The 6,059-nt window shown below is 43.5% G+C and overlaps 1 protein-coding gene across 1 annotated transcript in view; it reads right to left on the bottom strand.

Annotated features, from left to right (window-relative positions):
• SAYSD1 (SAYSVFN motif domain containing 1) overlaps nt 1-6,059 on the bottom strand; it is a 27,597-nt gene that overhangs the window by 7,808 nt on the left and 13,730 nt on the right. The window lies entirely within an intron of this gene.

Raw genomic sequence — 6,059 nt, 5'->3', positions numbered from 1 at the left:
GCTGCGCGTGCGCGCTGCGGTGCTCGCGGCCAGCCCGCCGCTGGGTCTGTGACGTCGCGTGCGCCGTCTCTACCCGCCAGAGTCCGCTCCGCAAACGCGCGGACGCAGTGCCCATCACTTGAAGCTGAGTGATTAAGCGTCAAGCTCGCGGGCCGTCCTGTCGTTCCTCCGGGGGAACCTCTGCCCTGCTCCGTCTCGCTTCAGGGTCCTAGTCCGCACAGATCGGCACCCTGTAGCCCCCGAGCGCTCTTGCTGGGCACGTATGGTGAGCATCACGTTAAGAAAGTGGTGGCCCCGGGGCATGCAGAGGCCCTGGCGTCCAGAAAGTTTTGGCTCCGAAGGAAGATGGCTCATCCCAGCCTTTCCTCTTACTGGGATATGCTACTCCTAGAAACTTCGAAGGTGATTTCCCACCGTTCACAAAGCTGGCTGTGCAGACCTCTCATTGTTTTTGCCACCCTGGAATTTACTCTGTTGATGTGTTTAGATGGGTCAGAAACGTTTTTTTTTTAAATGTTGGGGTGCAGCTAAGTGAAATACACAGATCTGAAGTATACATCTGTATAATGCCTTCCCCCGGCCAAGATGCAGAACAATTCTGGTGTCCTGAGGGCCCCCTATGCCCTCTCCCAATAACTACCCACCTAAAAGGGCATCATTCAGATCAGAGACTCATAGATTTTTCTAACGCTAAACATCTTGCTAAGAGCCACTCACATCATTGATATCCAAATATGTGTTGAATCTTTCTGAGTGAGGAAACTAGGCAATAATCTACAATAGAATGGAGTCTCATTCATTTCACGAATGTCGGTTGAAGGCCGAAGGCCTCACATGTACCGAGAATTATACCAGGCACCAGGGATACTAGGATGAGTGAGCTTGCATTATAGATAGTAAAACATAGAATAAAACACCTAACTACATATTTAATGTTAGGTCAGATACTCACTATGGAGAGCAGTAAAGCAGGGCCCGTTAGTGGCATGGTGGTGAAGGCAGCTGGATCCCACATGGCTGATTATGCCTTGGAGTCCCAAACAAGCGACTTGAAAAACACGTAGGGTGAGTGTGTCCCAAATCCTGAGAGGAGAATGGAGCAGAAAGGAATGCACTGTAACCACCTCCACCCCCCACCCCCCAGGGTGCTTTCTCTCTCTTGCTCCAACAAGTGTGTGATCCCTATAGCAAATTAAAAAATAATAATAAAAAAAAAGTAAAGCAAAGTAAGGAATGAGAATAGGGGAGCTACTTAGAACAATGATCAGGGTAGACCTCTCCAAGGAGTTGTCCATTTCAGCAAGATCTAAATGAATGAGGGAGTGAGGCATGTAGATATCGAGATCAGATAAAGCCTTATTTTCCCTTTGCTTCATTTTCTAACGTATTATGAATTTATTTTGTCTGAGTTTTGCAAATCTCTTTAAGTACTTTTTAGAAGAGGGCAAAAGAAGGGGGGAAGAAAAAGATTTTGACTATGGGGAAAATCTCCAGATGATTGTGAAGAAAAACTCCCTGCCAAGCCAACTTCATTTCCTCTTTGGATAGGATTATTAGACTAGTAAATAAGAAGGATCCCCAAAATGTAAGTTAAGCGTGAATTAAATTTTTATTACGAAATCCTTTGTACTTACAAACCATATGTATCTGTTCAAGTGTATATATATCATATTTATAGGTTATAAGTAATAAAATATCCACACGTCCTGTGGCCCTGTGGTATATTGAGTCATTGGCCCCAATTCAGTACTCTTCCTTATCGTCATGCCACCAAAGGCAGGGTATACACGTCCTTATTCCTTAAATTTAAACTCAGGCGTGCAAGTTGCTTTGGCCAAAGGGGATTGATGGCAGAAATTATGCAGGCAGCGACCTAAAGTGTGTTTGTCCCGTGGGTATATCCTCTTAATACTCTGCAGCGCTATGAGATAAACAGTTAGCCAGCTGGTTCTGAAACTGTGAGAGACACCTGGGCTGTGGTCACCTGGCTGACCCAAAGATCTGCAGTTTAAAGCTGAGCTCCCGCCTGAGCCCAAAATAGCTGGACCCCAGTTTACCCCAAGATATATGAACAATAAATGCTTATATTGTGTCACTGAAATTTTGTGGGTGATTGTTACATAGCAAAAGCTGGCCAACATATACCTACTACTCAAGAAAACAAACATTTCCTTTGAAGTCCCCCTGTCCCTGTGTGTCCCTTACTGTCTCCCTCTTACTCCAAGCGATTCTTGTGGTGAATGACAGTAATAGATTTTCTGTTGTTTTGATCCTCCCTTCCTGGAATGAACAGAACTCTTTCATTTTATAAAATACAAAACCCAAAGATCAATTCAGTTTGATAATATTTTAGGAATTTTTACATCTATGTTCATTAATGAGACTTTCCTAAAATTTTCTTTTCATGTACCATTCTTGAAAAGTTTAAATTGTAGTATTACAGTAGCTTTATGAAATAAAGCTGACCGTGTCTCCATTCCCCACCCACACTTCCAATTTAAAATAGGAATTAACTGCCTCTTGAATGTTTCATAGTACTTAGCAGTAAAACTTTTCTGGACCTGTTGTTTTCTTGGCTCAGACAAAAATTTAAGCCACAATTAAGTAGATTCATTGCTGGTCAACTACATATTACTTAAAAAGTGTTAATAAACACATCAACTTTAGTTTGTCCAATCTGGTATTTTGGGTGAAAATGTAAAAGACAGTTTATTCCATATTAAGACAACAATTTTGGCTGGCAGGTGGTGTGGTGGTTAGGAGTACTGGACTCCCCCTTGGCCGACTGAAGTTCGAGTCCTAGACCCAGTGGCTTGCTGTGTCACTTTCTCTCACTCACTTGCTCTCTCACTCTGTCTTTCTCTGGTCAAATTAAAATAAATAAATAAATTTCAATAAAATAATTCATAAAAAATTAAAATTTGGTGGAGATCTATCATTTTATCTTTAAAGCAAAAAGAAAAACCATGAATTTGATTTATTATGATTAAAGCATTGTGAAGCTGATCAGCAGAAACTCTGCCTTCTAGTATTGGATTTATGCTCTCTCACTCTGTCTTTCTCTGGTCAAATTAAAATAAATAAATAAATTTCAATAAAATAATTCATAAAAAATTAAAATTTGGTGGAGATCTATCATTTTATCTTTAAAGCAAAAAGAAAAACCATGAATTTGATTTATTATGATTAAAGCATTGTGAAGCTGATCAGCAGAAACTCTGCCTTCTAGTATTGGATTTATGTTTATATTTGCCATAGGGCATGTGTGCTCAACAGAGAGATCCCTTCTCCAAAATCCTCTCGGGATCTTGGGCCTGTGCACACACGTGCCCTGTGTGATTTTCAAGCCACCATGATCAGCCATGAGGGAATCCAGCCACCTTAACCACCACCCCATCTGCTGGCCTCTGTTTCTGTTTCTTAATCATTGCCTTGGGAGCAATTTGTTCCTACAGGACTTGGAACTTTTCCTGACCACATGCTGTGTGGGAGGAGTGCTAGACGGTGCATGTTTTAGCTGCTACAGTGAATCCTGCTGTCGCAGTGAGAGGCAGTCTTTTGCTCTCTTTGATGCTATCCCTGCAGATGCGATGTGTAAACTCGTGAGCACTGTGCTTTCTGTAATGACCCGCAGACTATCCCGGGGGCGGGGGGAGGATTGGCCTGGATAATGACATATCTAGAGCAGGGTTTCTCAGCTTTGGCACTTTTGTCATTTGGGCCAGATGACCCTGTGCTGTGGGGGCTGCCCTGTGTAGTGTAGGATTCTTAGCACCATTCCTGGCCACTAATTGCCAGTATCATTGCCCCCTCATTTTAACAACCAAAAATGTTTCCAGACAGCTCCTCAGGAGACACATTTGCTTACAGTTGAGAACCACTGGTTACAGATCATGATTGTGTAAAAACGGCAAAGGCAGTAATGATTTGGGCCAGAGAAGTATCATGGTGAGAACATACCAATTAATGTTATAAACTCCAGGGCCACTAATTGCCAGTATCATTGCCCCCTCATTTTAACAACCAAAAATGTTTCCAGACAGCTCCTCAGGAGACACATTTGCTTACAGTTGAGAACCACTGGTTACAGATCATGATTGTGTAAAAACGGCAAAGGCAGTAATGATTTGGGCCAGAGAAGTATCATGGTGAGAACATACCAATTAATTTTATAAACTCCAGTTTAAGTGCCATCATGAGGGCTAGCAGGTGGTGTAGTGGTTAAGGTGCTGGGCTCCCACATCGCCACCCGGGTTCAAGTCCCAGACCTTGTCACTTGAAACTCACACCAGGCGTGTGTGCATGCATGCCCAAAATCCCTAGAGGAGAATGGAGAAGGGATGGGAGCATGGCCATCTCCCCTGGGGGGTGATTTTCCCCCTTTTCTCTCTTTCTCCATCTCTCTCTGTCTCTCTGGTGAGCACATGCACCCTATAGGAAAAATCTCTCTCAAAAAAAAAAAAAAAAAAAATAGTGCTATCATGGATTGGGGAGAAAAATCCAAGAGAGCAGAACTAAGTTGAAAATGACAAGGTGTGTGACATCTAGAAAAACAATTTTTTGGTAAAGAATGATTTATTTGCTGTTATTTATCATTATTATTATTATGTTAAATTTGCTATAGGGCATGGCATGTGCACTCACCAGAGAGATACAGACAGAGAAAGTGAGAAAGCAAGCTGCCAGGTCTGGGACTCGAACCACAGTCAGCCATGTGGGAGTCCAGTGCCTTAACCACTACACCACCTACTGGCTCTGAAAATCCTGTATTTATTTATTTATTTAATTTTTTTTGCTTCTCAGTTATTTCAGCAAAAGAATGAGTTGCTTACACAGCACTGAGTTCCCTGACACTAGCTATATTCAAGCAGAGGCTGACAGGCCACTTGCTGAGATGTTAGAGAAGTCATTTCTAAATAGAAAAACTATTTGATTAACCTAGACAGTTACTGAATCCCTTCCAGCTGGAGAACTTTATGTTTCAATCCAAATAGACTAAACTGGGAGGAGAGAATGGAAGATCTGGACATTGGCTCAGAATACTTAACATCCGGTACTGGCTCGTATCCCCCTCAGACCTTCTGTGCTGCAGATCATTGAAGGCTTATTCCTACCAGTTCTTGGGGCCTTTCCTGCGCTGCAGGTGTGTGTCCAGCTCGTGCATGAGGCAGACTTGTAGTGGTGGACAATTATTTTCCCTTAACCTTAAAATAGCCTTCAACCAATTTCAGGTGATAAATCAGAGGATAAATATCCCAGCCCCCTCACTCCTCATGCAGGATGTTTTGGCTATGTTGCACAGTCTCCCAGTGGTCTTCAGCAGGAAGACCACTTCGGTTGCCCATGGTAGTCCCTGCTCATGAACACACCTTCTTACTGTTTTTCTTTCTTTCCGGTCTCACTTGTCAGTGCCCCCTATTGGTGCTCCCTGGAATTACCTGCCCTGTAAGCTTCCTGCATTAGAATCTTTCTTCTTTCAAAAGAATCTAAGCCCTAAGCTATGCAAGATCTAAGCACCATTTGTGGACTTGCTTGCACAAGGGGACGCAAACTAGTGGGTTTGTTCACATTTATGAGATCCCTGTCTTGAAGTCTGAAGCAAGCAAACCAAGGCGACTGTCCCAGTCCAAGGAGGAGGCTATTTGGGAATGGCAATGGAAGGGGGAGGGGAGGGCCACAGTGCTTCAGCTCTTCAGGTCTGCTGCTGGAAGGGTGACTCAGCCCACACCTTACGTTGAACCCTGTAGAGTTCAGAGTCCACAACCACTGGCCCAGTCATTCTATGATTCTAACCACAAGGACTTTGGCATCCTTGGAAGAAATAGGTTGTTTTCTGAAATATATGCACCCAGAGCCGGGTATTTTCTGACTTGACAATATCGTCTGTTCAGAGGCCTCTGTGGAAACTGCTTCTTCGGCCCTAGCATTTCTCTCCAACCACTGAACTTTCAAGTCTTGCTTAACACCAGAGTTTGGGGCCACTCTTTCATCCTACTGGTATTAGCTGCCGCTGAGGCTCAGACTCAGAGCTGTCCCTTTCTGCCCGACTTAGCAGCAGG

Source organism: Tupaia chinensis, unplaced genomic scaffold, assembly GCF_000334495.1.
Source record: "Tupaia chinensis unplaced genomic scaffold, TupChi_1.0 Scaffold000238_1, whole genome shotgun sequence".
NCBI lineage: Eukaryota > Metazoa > Chordata > Mammalia > Scandentia > Tupaiidae > Tupaia > Tupaia belangeri.
This window is presented reverse-complemented; position numbering and strand designations above follow the sequence as displayed.